The sequence below is a fragment of the Panthera pardus genome, unplaced genomic scaffold (genome assembly GCF_024362965.1).
Source record: "Panthera pardus isolate Hobbes unplaced genomic scaffold, ASM2436296v1 HiC_scaffold_2, whole genome shotgun sequence".
Classification (NCBI taxonomy): domain Eukaryota; kingdom Metazoa; phylum Chordata; class Mammalia; order Carnivora; family Felidae; genus Panthera; species Panthera pardus.
In genome coordinates this window covers 17,090,236-17,105,991 of record NW_026526765.1, presented here as the reverse complement: position 1 = coordinate 17,105,991, position 15,756 = coordinate 17,090,236, and the positions used below count along the sequence as shown (strand labels likewise).

Genomic DNA, 15,756 nt, shown 5'->3' with positions numbered 1-15,756 from the left:
TCATGTTCTCCGAAGCATGATTATCCGCATAGCCTGAAAATATAGTAAAGGTAGAGAAATTAAATCATGTGTCCAAACAGATGTTACCCGACCTTTCAGAAAAATTTCATCTTCCTTGGTCAAAGGTGTTTCACCTATTTGCTTCTTTTTCCCCACAGGTTTTCCTTTTCCCTCATGAAGTCATTTCTTGGTGACCTATAACCAGTTCTTCAGCACTGTGTTTAGTGTCTAAAATGTAGACAGAGACTGATGTAACAATCCCTTCATGTGACTATCCACATAGCTATCTTAGTATTAGAATTCAGTATTGAGATTGTAGTTATAGGAACACTTCAAAACAGAGTCAATTGAATTTTAAAAGAAATTTGGCGATTTTACTGGACAGAAAAGAAAACAGATTTGGTTGATTTGCCATTTAGATTCCTAATTTCATCTGAGGCCTGCTGTCCCCTGAGATGAAGGGAAAAGGATTCTGGCCGGGCAGGTAACTCTAACCAGTTTTCAAGTGTCAAATCTGAATAACTGAGCCCTAACTCTTTCCGTTCCTTTTTCCATTCTTCCTCTCAAAGAATCTTTCGCACACAAGGGTTTTATGTTGTTGTTGTTTTTCAAAAAAGAAATATATCTCAAATTCTTGAACCTTTCTTTGTAGCTTTGCCCCTTGGTGTGGAAATTTCCAGGATGCAAAAGAGAGACTCAAAACATTCATCTTCATTAAAAAAACAAACAAACAAACAAACAAACAAAAACGAAACAAAAGGAAACAAAACAAAACAAAAACCAGATAATTCTAATGACCAGGTAACAAAACCTTTTACCAATGATTTTTTTTTTTAGGTTTTTACATTAAATTCTTTTAAAATCTTGAAGAAATGACTAATTGAGTTATCATTGGCCCTTGCTTATAAACTGGTTTATATGGTAAACCACTCTGTAATTTTTGCTGTAATTCTTTGAAGGAGTTCACAGAACTGAGTGTCATTAACCTAACAAAGCCCCTCTGCTCCCATCTACTTATTTCTGAGTATGGGATTTCTCAGTGCTTAAATGTGTAAAAACGAGAATATAGGAATAGATATAACGATGACCCAGTCACATTCTAGCAAAAAGCAAGATTCATCTATGAGGACGTGAATTTACAGGTAAATACTTATTAAGAAATTAATTTTTCCAAAAATACTTTAAAAATCTTTTTTTAATGTTTTTATTTATTTTTGAGAGACAGAGCACAAGCAGAGGAGAGGCAGACAGACAGGGAGACACAGAATCCCAGAATCTGAAGCAGGCTGCAGGCTCTGAGCTGTCAGCACAGAGCCTGACGCGGGGCTAGAACTCTCCAACTGCAAGATCATGATCCCAGCCGAAGTCGGCTGCTTAACTGACCAAGCCACCCAGGCGCCGCCAAAAACGCTTTTTAAATAATTGTACTTCAAAATCTGCCACGTGTTTATGCTTTTGTTCAAGTTTTTAACAAATAATAATGAAATTAATAAGTCAAAAGAAACAAAAGCACAAACTATACGGCAACAGAAAATTTAAATGTTGAATTGTCTCAGTGTCCACAGTATCGATCTATGGCTGGCAAACACTAAAACGAATCAACCTAATCGGTAAACTTTTCGTAGAAAAACTGCAATGGCATGAACTCTGGAGCTCTTTGCCTTTGAAAGGCTCACAAAGGTACGAGTGGTGGAGATTTTAGGGATGGCAGGAATTGCCCAGAAACCAAAGGCCCTTCCTCTGTGTCTCTGAATTCCACAGCTTGCAGGGTTTTCGTAACACTGAAGGAGGGGAAAGGGGCCTTTAAAATAGAAGGTGTTTAATTTTTTTCACAAATTAATTTCAGTAGGGGCAGAGGCACATTTAACTTTGTTTAGAAAATTAAGCGAGCATGGCAGTTTGCCCCTGAGCGTTGTGAAGAAACTTTGTACCCCTTCAGAGCAGCGTCACCAGCTTGTGTGTTTCCTGGGGATAGTGACAGAGTTTGGCGTGTTGATGGATCCTAGACCTCTCCTCCGTCACACTCCATAATGGGTCAGTAGAAAGACTGTTAGGTCATGAGGACCAGCCTTTGGAAAAGCAGGGATAAGAATCCAGAGGTCACCAAGTATCATCTCTGAAGATACCATCTGCCTGACATCTTTTTTTCAGAGGGCCCTTTCTCTCTGAAACTTCACTTGCTTTCATAAATGGTTAAATGGACCATTCTTTTATTGTGAAGTGTCCTCTTTCTGGTCTTTCCAGTGGAAAAACTCTGAAAGTAGTCTGAGCTGACATTGTAGACTTTTCTATTTTCTTGATAGAAGTTATCTCCTTGCAGGAGAGTTTAAGTGTCGTTTTAAACAAAAACTGAAAAGCATTGTCAATAGTTCTACGTTTCTAACAATTACCAAATTGACTGAGAGCATTTGAAAGTATCATGCTCTTCCTGTGTTTGCTTTTATTTAATATAGCTGTCTGGAAGGATAGACTGTCCTTTTCAGGAAGGGCGAAATTGTATCTCGATTAGTATTACTGTTGTATCAATGCATTAGTTTTTAATTAGTGGTAATTGTGCCCTGGGTAACCCTCATTGGCTACTATACTGCCATGGGACAAAACTTCAACGCAGTAGATTGTGGAGACAGCAATGTGGTATTGGTACAAGAGCAGCGACTTTGAGTATAAATAGTACCTGACTTGAATCCTGATTCTCTCACCTTTTTTTTTTTTTTTTTTTAATGTTTATTTATTTATGAGACAGAGGGAGACAGAGAATCTCAAGCAGGCTCTGCACTGCCAGCACAGAGCTGGATGCTGGGCTTGAACTCGTGAACCATGAAATCACAACCTGAGCCCAAACCAAGAGTTGGACGCTTAACCCACTGAGCCACGCAGGCGCCCCCATCACCTTGTTTAACCATTTACTTCAGATATTTGGTTGTTATGTAATTGACACTTCATAATTTAAAAAATATTAAACATTGCTAATTTGTGAAGACTAGAAGAATACTTTGTATTTATATAAACATTGCTAATTTGTGAAGACTAGAAGAATACTTTGTATTTATATAAACATATGTATCATATTATTAATTTATATATTCTGACAATATGTCTCAAAGGGATGGGGGTCAATATTAAAAGGTAATATTTTTGAAATTTATTTTATTATAATAATAGATAAAAACGAGTTCTTCCCTATTATACAAAATAGTATAATAGAAAAGAGCTTGGAAAATTCACACAGCTCTCTGCCTCCTTTCTTTGAGCCTGTTTTTGTCTGTTTTATTTATTTATTTATTTATTTATTTATTTTTTAACATTTATTTATTTTTGAGACAGAGAGAGACAGAGCATGAACGGGGGAGGGGCAGAGAGAGAGGGAGACACAGAATCGGAAGCAGGCTCCAGGCTCTGAGCCATCAGCCCAGAGCCCGACGCGGGGCTTGAACTCAGGGACTCACAGACCGTGAGATCGTGACCTGAGCTGAAGTCGGACGCTTAACCGACTGAGCCACCCAGGCGCCCCATGTTTTTGTCTGTTTTAAATAACTGAGTTGGATTTCTTGAAATTATTTTCGAATCTAACATTTTGGTGTTCCTCATCACAGAAATCAATTTATCCTTAACCTCACAAGATGTATTTCCCTTGATGGGAAACCTAAGAACACACCTATCAGAGTTCTAATTCTTCCTTACAGTACAGGTCTCCTCTAACCTGAGTCATATTTACAGACCTTCTTTTTTTTTTTCATAATTTGTGTAGATTTGGCACTCTTGGGTATCAGGTAAGAGTAAATGGTATAACATAAAGAGTGCATTATTACACTACACTAAACCTGTCATAACAGTCACCTTTTAAAACAGGAATATTAATTTTATCCCTTATCTATTTTTTTTCCTTTTTTAAGTTTTTATTTAAATTGCAGGTAGGTAACATACAATGTAATATTAGTCGCAGGTGCACCGTATAGTGATTCAACACTTCTGTACAACACCTGGTGCTCATCACAAGTGTACTCTTTAATCCCCATCTTGCCCTATTTACACCTACTTCCCCTCTGGTCAGTATTACTTTGTTCTATATAATTAAGAGTGTGTTTCTTGGTTTTCCTCTCTCTTTCATCCTATGATTGTTTGCTTTGTTTCTTAAATTCCACGTACGAGTGAAATCGTACGGTATTTGTCGCCCTCTGACCGACTTATTTCACTCAGCATAATACTCTCTAGCTCCTTCCATGTCATTACAAATGGGAAGGTTTCATTCCTTTTCGTGGTCGAGTAGTTTTGCATTGTACATACGTACCACATCTTCTTAATGCATTCAGTTGATGGACATTTGGACTGCTTCCATAATTTGGCTATTCTTGATAATGCTGCTATAAATGTTGGGGTGCATGTATCCCTTTGAATTAGCATTTTTGTATTCTTCAGTGTAACTAATGACTAATAGTGTAATTGCCGGATCAGTGTCCTTTATCTTGAATGTGTTTTGGCATCTTTTATGTTGATCTACTTTGAGTGAATACATTACAAGAGCAGGTGTTAATTTGGAGTGTTCATATCCTTACTACTCCAAGATAACAGTGTGATTTCCTTTGGGGAATAGGTGCACTTTAACTCTGCATACCTTACCAGTATCCCCTTGAGCTTGAACATGCAGTATGAAATTCTCATTGCCTTTGTAGATGTGATTTCAGGGATCGATTCTAAACTAAGTAGAGAAATTGATGTACTATTACTAAGTTACAGTCACAGATGTTGACTTTAGGCCTGATTAAAATTAAAATTATGAATATTCATAATTCTAAAATTCTCGGAGAATCAAGTAGCATTTTAGACACAGAGATACATATATAGACAGGAATATCATCTTGTAAAATAAATGCTGTCATTTAGTTAATGTGCTTGTCATTACTTAGTGCTAATTATGTTTCAGAAGGTAAAATTATAAATGTTGCTTTTATAACTTTACACATTCCGTCTTCAAACACACAGGCATATGTGTGTGCGTGCACACACACACTCACACACACACATACACACAATTACATGGTTGCTATGGTAAAATGATTTCCCTGAAAAAAATGTTCGCCTCAATTTGTTATAATCAAATTTATTATATTCTCAACAAGCTTTGTGCTTTTGAGCAGATAAGTTTTAACTCCTGTGGGGATGATTGTTATTCAACTGACATACAAAAATCCAGCATAAAGGCCTTTTTGTATTTTTGTATTTCTTCAGTAACACTTAAGAGATCCTTGCCAAGTGCAAAGAAATCTTTCCTATGTTGCTAAATGTTGTCTTAACACTTGAAGATGTTTATCCTGCATCTTTATAATTTCCTAAAAGATGTTTAAACTTAAATTATCTTCTACTTGGCTAACGTTCCGTGAATTCAGATATAAAGCCATCCTTATAATTCCATATCCTAACCTGTTATTAAAATGAAAATTGAAATTAAAATCCAAATAGCCTAATTTTGTATGTTGATGTTTTTAAAAAAATAAGAAAATCAAATTTCTTTGTCATTTTTAAATTTTATTTATTTATTTTGTGTGTGAGAGAGAGAGACAGAGCGCACATGCAGGAGGGGCAGAGAGAAAAGGAGAGAGAGTCCCAAGCAGGCTCCTTGCTGTCAGTGCAGAGCCCAACACAGAGCCCAGACCCACAAACTGTGAGATCATGACCGGAGCTAAAACCAGGAATTGGACACTTAACTGGCTGAGCCACCCAAGTGCCCCACAGCGTTGTCAAAATCATTCTTAAAATCTCTAATAGGAAATTTCTATACTGTTCTTAATATGACTACTATTTTTTTCCTCTTATGTTAGAATGCTTTTTCTTTAGATAAGAAACAACTGAGCAGTTGTTTTACTTAGAGTCAGAACTCCACTAAAAATATGTGCCCCTTACAAAAGAATCACACTCAGATCAGATGCTCATGTTACGAAAGCCACAGTGGATTTTAGACAAACCGAGTGAGCTTCAGATATAAGTTTCCCTTCTCATCTAGTTTATGTTCTTTTGTGAGAGGGGCCAAGGATAGGAATTTATTATTTATATTTCATCTTTCCTTCCTTTTTCTTTTTCATTTTGGCTGAGTGACTTCTATTTCAATTTCTCTACGTTAAATATGTATACAAAATAAGACTCCGTTATAAAATATTTTTTCTATTTACAAAGAGATAACTATTGATATGGTTCTTAACAAAAATGCTGAAAATGCTATTAATCAGTGTAGTTTAGGTTAGTGTGTGTACGAGTTTTTATAAAAATAAAAAAAAATTGCATCATTCTGACATAGTGCTGATTTTTATATGAAGTTAGAAAAGGTAAAGATACTCTTTGACCAACTGAGTTGGCAACTAAGAATATATTTCTAAATCAAATGCAGCATATATTTTGTTCAAAAATTTTCTTTGGAGTTAAAATGAATCTGTAGAATGTCTTCTGACCGTGTTATATGATTTTTCAATACCTGCCACAGGAGGCAATTTTTTTTTTTATTTTTTAATGTTTATATATTTTTCAGAGAGAGAGAGAGAGAGAGCTGGAGAGGGGCAGAGAGAGGGAGATACAGAATCTGAAGCAGGGTCCAGCCTCTGAGCTGTCAGGACATAACCCTACATGGGTTCGAACTCAGGAACCATGAGATCACGACCTGAGTCAAAGTCAGATGCTTAACTGACTGAACCACACAGGCAGCCCGTAAAATATATTTTATCTGCTCATCACTACTATCTTTTTTTGGAAAAAAAAAAAAAAACTAGTTACATCTTTTATAATTTCTATGATAGTAACAGTGTGATATTCAAATCAAATTTTTAATATAAAGGATTTTGCTTTTCATTGGTTGTTCACCAAATGAGTAAGTTTAGAAATCTGTGGCAGACATCCTCTCAAGACAACCACTATTCAATCCTTCCCACCCCATGTATGCAGGCAATTATATTCAATCAAAACCTAGAGTCTGTTTCACCTACCCTTAACCTGGGCTGGCTTGTTACTTGCTTTCGTTAACATAATGTGAGTCACTGATGCCGTCCACATATCAGATCTGGTTACTTATTTATTCAGTTATTTACAATTGACGTGTATTTGACATATAGTGCTGTGTAAGTTTAAGGTGTACGACATGCTAGCTTGGTCTGTTTATATATTGTAATATGATCCCCACTGTAGCAAGAATTAGCACCTATATCACATCCTATAATTATCATTTCTTTTTTTGCGGTAAGAACAATTAGGATCTAGTCTCTTATGACGTTTGATTACTATAATACGATATTGTTGTTTATATTCACTTAATCTCCAGGATTTATTCCAGGAGATTTATTTATCTACCAGTTGCAAGTTTGCACCCTTCATGTTATTTCAGGTCTGGTAGTTGAAGTGTAAGAAGTTCAGCAGTTTCTGGGGAAAGACACGCACCATATAGCAAATCCCACTTTCCCAAGGCTACCACATTGGAAGGAAGCTCAATCAAGCTACTCAGAGATGCAACATGGAACAGAACTGAGGAATCTGGACGGCAGTGCAACTGAGACTCTGACTTAGACCTAAGTTGAGTAATCTCAGCTGACCACAACCACTCCAGCTATCCCAGCCAAGATCTCAGATACTACAGAGAAGACATAGTCATTGCTGCCCTGGCTTATCTGAATTTCCTAATCTAAAAAAAAAAATCATAAGGAACTGAAATGTTTTTTCTTCGGGGTAAGTCATTATATAGCCATAGATTAATATAACATAGTCTTATTCTGCAGGACCAGATTGTGCTACATCTGATAAATGATAATAACAGTAAAAATAATTACTATTTTTTGATCTCCTATTTTGTTTAAGTAGGGATTTTGTACATAAAATCATATATAATTTTTATGATAACCTTCAGAGGTAGGCACTATTATTGACTTGCATAAACTAAGACTTGGAGAAAAGACTGTATGAGATATATCATGAAGGAGAAGTTCCTAGAACTCTCATCCCATTCTCCTGAAAGAGAAGTAAACACAGAGACTTATGGTGACAAAAAGACTAAGGCTCACAATTTATAATATTGAGTTTGCATTTTATAATAATTCCATTGAGAGAAGCCAGAGACTCAATCTGCCACACAACTTCTTAAAATATCAAGATCTAAGTACTTATTTTCTACATGAGTAAACCCTAAACCCTATCCAAGAGCTTTGAGTGTGCTCAGGCGACCCTTAATTTAGAAAAATGAAACATCATGACCTGAAGGAGAGGAAAGAAGTCATAGTCATAAATTGGCAAACTTCAAAAAGACTGCTTAAAAGGATACTGGAAACTTACATTTGAAGGTCAGGTTTTATACAGAAAAACCCATATGATACACAAAGTACTGTTTTGTTTTGTTTTGTTTTTTTCCCTTGGAAATTAAATACTGAAGACCTATTCAGTCACCGCTATCTTTGGAAAAGTGAAATAAAAAGAAACGTTTTATTGCCTGAGATGTAAAAGTTTAGGTTGTATCATGTGGTCCCGATGATTAGAGAGACAGAGTTCCTCCTCAGAATCTTTCCATCTCAACAATGGCGAGTCCTGGCACATTCAATTTCAGTTATTTTAGGAACTCAACTCAACTTGCTCTTCTTTTTGAGTCTGGCACATGCTGATTTCAGGTTAACAGTAGTTGAGAGAGAAACAGAAACTTCAGAAATGCCACAAATGTCACAGAAAGAGACAATTTCTTATAGGATAGAAATCCACAGAAAATATGCTATTGAGGAGCTGTTTTCTTTCTCATCTACTACATGCTCAAGATGTTAATCTCATGTTTCTCCTTTTACACAATAGTAAATCTGCTGAAAATTAAACAGAGTAACTAATCCGAGTCTGAAGTCTATAAAGAAAACCAGGGGAAGGTACTATAGTTAGCAAACGCTTTTGGAATTTGGAAGAGGGGTGATTTCCCTTCTAATCAGACGAGGAGTGTTTAGAACAGCCTTTTTAGAGATGAGTCTACTGATGAATTTGGAAACGAGTTAATAAAGTAAGTTATAGGCCATATAAAATTACGTGACTCTTGTGGGATTTGTGTGTTTAGGAACGTTATGACTTAATTGTGGAGAAAAACACTACCATTTTTATTGTTTGGATTAAGACAGGATAGAGTTTGAATTCCAAGTCTATAATATTTTTAGAAAAGTTTTTTTTTTTATTTATTTTGAGAGGGAGCCAGCACAAGCAAGGGAGGGGCAGAGAGAGAAGGAGAGAGATTCCCAAGCCAGTTCCATGCTCAGCGTGGTACCTCGTGTGGGGCTCGATCTCATGACTGAGAGAGGAAGACCCTTCAATGATGACCTGAGCTGGTATCAGGATGGAGCCATCCAGGTGACCCCCAAGTCTTTCATACTTTTGATCTGTGGCTTATCCCTCTAAGCTAATATTTTCCCTTTTATCCTAAAGGTAATAATTTCCAAGTGTCTAATTAATTAATGACTGTTTCTAAATATAATCAATAACTTAGATTATAAAATAAAATTTATCCAGGGGCACCTGGGCGACTCAGTCGGTGAAGCGTCCAGCTTTGTCTCAGGTCATGAACTCATGGTTCCCGGGTTTGAGCCCCGCATTGGACTCTGTGCTGACTGCGCAGGCTCAGTGCAGCTCAGAGCCTGGAGTCTGCTTTTAATTCTGTGCCTCCCTCTCTCTCTCTGCCCTTCCCCCACTTGTGCTCTGTCTCTCTGTCTCAAAAATAAATAACATTAAAACATTAAAAAAATAAAATACAAAGTAAAATTTATCCAAAATGAAGTACTGAAGATATGATTTCACTGATGTAAATAAACTGTCATATTTGACCATAATAGTTTAGGTATTTAGGCATTATGTAATTATTTTTATAGATTTACTCAGAAAAACCTCACTTTTTATCATTTCCTTTTTTTTTTATGTTTATTCATTTTTGAAAGACAGAGAGAGACAGAACACAAGCAGGGGTGGGGTGGAGAGAGGGGGACACAGAAGCAGAAGCAGGCTCCAGGCTCCGAGCTGTCAGCACAGAGCCCGACACGGGGCTCGAACCCACGAACCGTGAGATCATGACCTGAGCTGAAGTCCGACGCCCAACCGACTGAACCACCCAGGCGTCCCAATATCATTTCCTTAAAGTGACTTCACGTTATGTTCTTCCAGTAACCAATGATGATAGTAGTGTTTTTAGCAGAAAACATCATCTTCAAGCCCTCAGCTATAGCTCTGGGGTGGGAATAGGGGTGCAGATCGGGGCAGAGACAAGTTGTTTAGGATACCTGGGAATGTTCCTACTTTGTGAGCTTTAAGAACTTAATAACACAACACTTTCATTCTTCCCTCTCTGCATTCATTTTGAAAAGGTGCCAAAAAAATTCCTTCCAGCAAGCAAACAACGGCGTCCAGAAAACCAGGTTTGGTCCTGCACTAGAAAGCGGTATTCAAACAGGGGGCCCAGCTATTCAGTAGGAAACTCATGCCAGCTAATTCAGACTTTCACTCGAAGATTGAATATGACCAGCGCTGCTTCCAGCACCTGTAGCAGATGGTCAGCGGAGCCGACACTGCCTCAGTCAGCACATCTCCATCTTTAAATCCCTATGTACAAGTCACAGATGGCAGGGGGAGTGTCACTCTGTGGGTCATGGGCTCTGAAAACAGACCTCAGCCCACCTGAGACACGCTGCTAAAGACATGCCTGCCTCGATTGAAAAGGAGCCAAAGCCAGGCTCTGCCCTGGGATAATCAGAGCACTGGACAAAAACCAGTGCAAACTCTAAGTGTGTATCTGCAGAGTGAGGGCTTATATGCACCCAGTATATTTAAATCTCGACTACAACACACATAAAAATCATTAACGGAAACAAAAAGCTATTTTTTTTTTCAATTTCTTCTTCCTCTCTTTGAATCCAGTAGGAAGAACATCTTATAGGCGAAACGGAAACAAATGTTTTCTCACCCTCCCCGCCTACAAACCCCTTGACTTTAATGAAAGGTTACCACAGGATGGAAAGGTCCTGTAAGCCTGTTTTGTTTGCTCAGGCAGCAGTTATTAGAATTGGCCACCACTGTTGAAAAATCATGAAGTATCCATCTACACATCTATTTTGCTTGTATACCTTAGAAAAATAAAGACCATTTCATCTTAGCTCTTTGGCATATCTGGCCATGACCTCAGCGGAGACGTGTGCGTCACTAGTGTGCTAAGATAACAGATGCCAGACTTTTCCTGCTGACTTACACCTGGGCTGCATCACTCATGGATGTCACATGCCTGGTCCCTAGTTTGGAACGTTTGACACACTTGTTCTCAAACTCTAAAGTGTCTCATATCACCCAGAGGGCTTGTCGAACAGATGTTCCAGCCCATTCCCAGAGTTTCTGATTCTATAGTGTCTTGAGGCTCAAAAATGTGCATTTCTAAAAAGTTTCCAGATGAGACTGACGATGCTGTCCTGGAGACTGTAACTGAGAACTATTCCTCTAGAACTAAAGTCAATCAACTCATATTTGTAGTATGTTCTTAATCCAATATCACGTTCTATGGCGCTTCTGAGAAGAAGTTCCCTCAAGTAACATGAACTCCATTCATGGGTGTATTAATTTGCTATGGCTGTTATAACAAAAGATCACACACAGAGTGACTCAAATGACAGAAATTTTTAGTTTTCATTTTGTTTAAGTTTATATATTTACTTTGAGAAAGAGAACATGCTGGGGGAGGGGGCAGAGAGAGAGGAGTACAGGGGATCTGAAGTGGAGTCCGTGCTGACAGCAGAGTCCGATGTGGGGCTTGAACTCACAAACCATGAAATTATGACCTGAGCTGAAGTCAGATACCTAACCAACTGAGCCACCCAGGCGCCCCAACAAAAATTTATTTTTTAACAGTTCAGAGGCAGGAAGTTGAAGATCAAGGTGCCAGTAGGGTTGCGTTCTTCTGAGGTCTCTCTCCTTGGCTCAAAGATAGCAGCCTTCATGAGGCCTCTTCACATGGTCTTCCCTGTGGGAGCATCTCCCTGTGTTGCCCTGGGGCCTCCATCCAGAGCATCCCAAAGGTGTTGCTGAAGGTTCTTGGTCTTATCACAAGAAAAAATTCAAAGACAGATGTGCAACACAGTGGACTAGTGAAACAAGTGGGATAGTTTATTTTAGTTCATTTATTCATTTATTTATTTTTATTTTTTTATTTTTATTTTTGAGGGAGAGACCAAGAGCTCGCAAGCAGGTGAGGTAGGAAAAGAGACAGAGACAGTGAGAGAGAGAGAGAGAGAGATGGGGGGTGGAGGGAAGGCAAGTGTGAAAGTTTATTAAAGCAAAAGAATACTCTAGAGATTTGGGAGTGAGCGAATGTGAGACACAGAGAGTGAGCGAGAGAGCGATCTGTGCACCACAGGAGTTGAGTTCGTAACTTTTATTGACAGTTGTTAACTAGAAGGTGGAATATTTATTACTTGAAGTGGAGATGCAAAGTTTCATGCTTTTTCTTCCTTATTTGGTCAGGGATTTCCTGTCATGGCACCCACCATTTGGGGCCTGTATAATTTGATTTGGCTTTTTGTAGAGTGTTGGCAGGACAGACCGCTGACTTTCCAGATAGCTGGTCATAACATCCTCCTTGTTGTTGACCTCCAGGCGTCCTGTTAGAAACTAACCGACTGCCACTCTAATACCAATGTCTTCCTCTTTTTATAAGGATACCGGTCGTAAAGGCCTTGGGCTCCACCATAATGCCTTCATTTTCACTTAGTCACATATTTAAAGACCTTATCTCTAAATATAGTTATGGTCACTATATTAGTCAGGGTTCTCCAGAGAAACAGAACTAAGGGGATCAAGAGAGGGAGGGAGAGAAAGAGAGAGATATCATGAAGGATTTTATAGAAAGTGATTATGGAGGCTGAGAAGTCACATGATCTGCCAGCTGCAAGCTTGAAACTCGGGAAAGCTGATGGTGTAATTTAGTCCAAGATCTAAGGCAAAAGAACCAGGGGAGCTGATGCTCAAGGGCAGGGGAAGATGGATGTCACAGCTCAAAGAGCAAATTCACTTTTTGTCTGCCTTTTTGTTCTATTCAGACCTCAATAGATTGGATGATGCCTTAGTGCTTTGGTGAGGGAGATTTTCTTTACTTAGTCTACTGACTCAAATGCTAATCTCTTCTAGAAACACCTTCACAGACACGCCCAAGAGTAATGTTTTACTACCTGTTTGGGCATCCTTTAGGCCAGTCAAGTGACACATAAAATTAACCATCACAATTATATTTGGAAGTGCTGGGTATTGGGACTTCCACATACGAATTTGTCAGGGACACAACTCAGCTCACAACAGTGAGGTAAAACAAATCACATGAAGTAGAAACTTATAAAACTTTTCATACAAACTTTAGGCTGTCTTAGCCTTATCCTCGGAGGAACTTGAAATTCTATCTTGGCCACTATCTAGTGTTGAAAAACATTATCACAAGCTTGCAGTCAGTGTTTCTGAATCCTGTGGCTAAATTTCCTCTTGGAGAATCCTTCCTTTCTTTTCTGAGTGTCTGGAACTATTCCTATCCACATGATATATTTGTGGGTTTTAAATTGGTCCAGCTGCACTTAATGGGATAGTTGTCCACAATTTCATTAGGACAGATAAATATAAAGAAAAAAATCAGTATAAATTCCACCATCCATATGTCTCTACCATTAATTTTTGGTGAACATTTTTTAAGACTTTAATAACACTTTGCTCATGGGGCACCTAGTGGCTCAGTTAGTTAAGGGTCCAACTTCGGCTCAGGTCAAGATCTCATGGCTCATGAGTTTGAGCCCCGCATCCGACTCTGCGTTGACAGCCTGGAGACTGGAGTCTGCTTTGTATTCTGTGTTCCCCCCTCTCTCTGCTCCTCCCCCCACTCAAAAATAAACATTATTATTTTCTTTTAATTTCCTCATGAATTCCTCTCTCTCCCCCTCCTACCCTTCCCCCTTTCACTCCCCTCCTTCTCCCTCCTCCTCCTTGCCCTTCTCCTCCTCTCCCTCCTCCTCTCCCTCCTCCTCCCCCTCCTCCTCCTACTTCTTCTTCTTCTTCTTCTTATCCTTCTCCTCCTCTTCCTCCTCCTCCCCCTTCTTCTCTTCCTCCTCCTCCTCCTCTTCCTTCCCCTTCCTCTCCTTCTCCTTCTTCTTCTTCTTCTTCTTCTTCTTCTTCTTCTTCTTCTCTCTATACTATATATACATAGTCTAATTTTGGTTGTGTATGCTATTTTCTTACTTATTTTTTCCAAAGCAAAAATATAACTACAACACAGGTATTTTAATTTAACTTGATTTTTCTCAGTGCATTAAAGGGGTTAAGACCCTGGACTCTGGAATCAAAGACCTTGGATTAGAATCCTGGATTCTAGAAACAGTATAATCTTGGTGATAAAATAGTCTTACTTTTTACTGTTGTTAGGATTAAACAAGTTATAGTAAGTAAAGTCCTTAGAACCATGACTATTGTATAGTAAGTATCATATAAATATTAGGTATTATTAGTATAATTATTATATGAATATAAATTTATCTAAGTATGTTTTAATAGTTGAGTAGTGTTTCTTTTTTTTTTAAGTTTTATTATTTCTTTATTTTGAGAGAAAGAGTGTGAGTGGGAGAGGGGCAGAGAGAGACAGAGAGAGAGAATCCCAAGCAGGCTCCACACCAGCAGTGGGGAGCCCAACACAGGGTTTGAACCTATGAACTGTGAGATCATGACCTGCACCGAAACCAAAAGTTGGATGCTTAACCAACTGAGCTAACTAGGCACCCCTAGTATTTATTAATATGGTCATATGTTACTTTATTTAATTACTTGTATATTGGTATGTATTTTTTGTTGTTATATTGAAAATGGTTGCAAACATGTTCAGTCATTTATGAATTATAAAGATGAAGAGTTTTGAACAATTATTATATTATTTTCTCAAGTAAATTCTTAGAAGTTGTAAATATTGATCAAATAATATGCATATTATTTCTTTTCAATAACCACACTGCTATTTGAACATGTTATAATAATTTTATTCCAAGATAAATTTAATAATAGAGTATTTTACTTAGAATCTTTACTTATTTATTTTTGTTTCAAAGCATATCATATGCACTATGTCAAAATGCCACTTGAATTATACTACGAGTACACACACATACACACATGTTCACATATGCTTTCACAAAACCTTTTATAAATTAAACACCCGGGTTAGTAGTTTATATGATTGTTTTAGGTATTTTAAAGACAGCTTGTTGTTGGGTGGATTAAAAAATAGAACAAAAAAATACTTACCTGGCAGGGGAGATACCATGATCACGAAGGTGGTTTTCCCAGGGCGAGGTTTATCCATTGCACTCTGGATGTGCTGACCCCTGCGATTTCCCCAAATGTGGGAAACTCGACTGCATAATTTGTGGTAGTGGGGAACTGCGTTCGCGCTTTCCCCTGGAAAAAAAAAAAAAAAATAGAACAACAAAAAAAGAATACATAGATGACGTTTTTAAAATACAATAAATATAAAAAGAAAGAGCAAGGCACTTAAATGTATAACTTAAAACATCTATGTCAACTGTAAGAATATAACGGCATGTCAACAAATAAGAAATGTGACTAAGATTAAATCATGCCCTTTCGTGGTTAAGAAAAGCATGATGATACTAAAAGAAAAGCAAGGAAGAGCTCATAGAAACATAATTGATTTAAATACAGAGGGGCGCTTGGCGGCTCAGTGGGTTAAGTTTCCGACTCTTGATTTCC

The 15,756-nt window shown here is 37.9% G+C and overlaps 1 non-coding gene across 1 annotated transcript; it reads left to right on the top strand.

The window, feature by feature from the left end:
• The first annotated feature begins 15,283 nt into the window (after window positions 1–15,283).
• On the top strand, window positions 15,284–15,447 carry LOC128778459 (U1 spliceosomal RNA). Its single transcript, XR_008424045.1, has one exon. It is a non-coding gene; the product is annotated as a U1 spliceosomal RNA (small nuclear RNA).
• The last annotated feature ends 309 nt before the right edge of the window (window positions 15,448–15,756 follow it).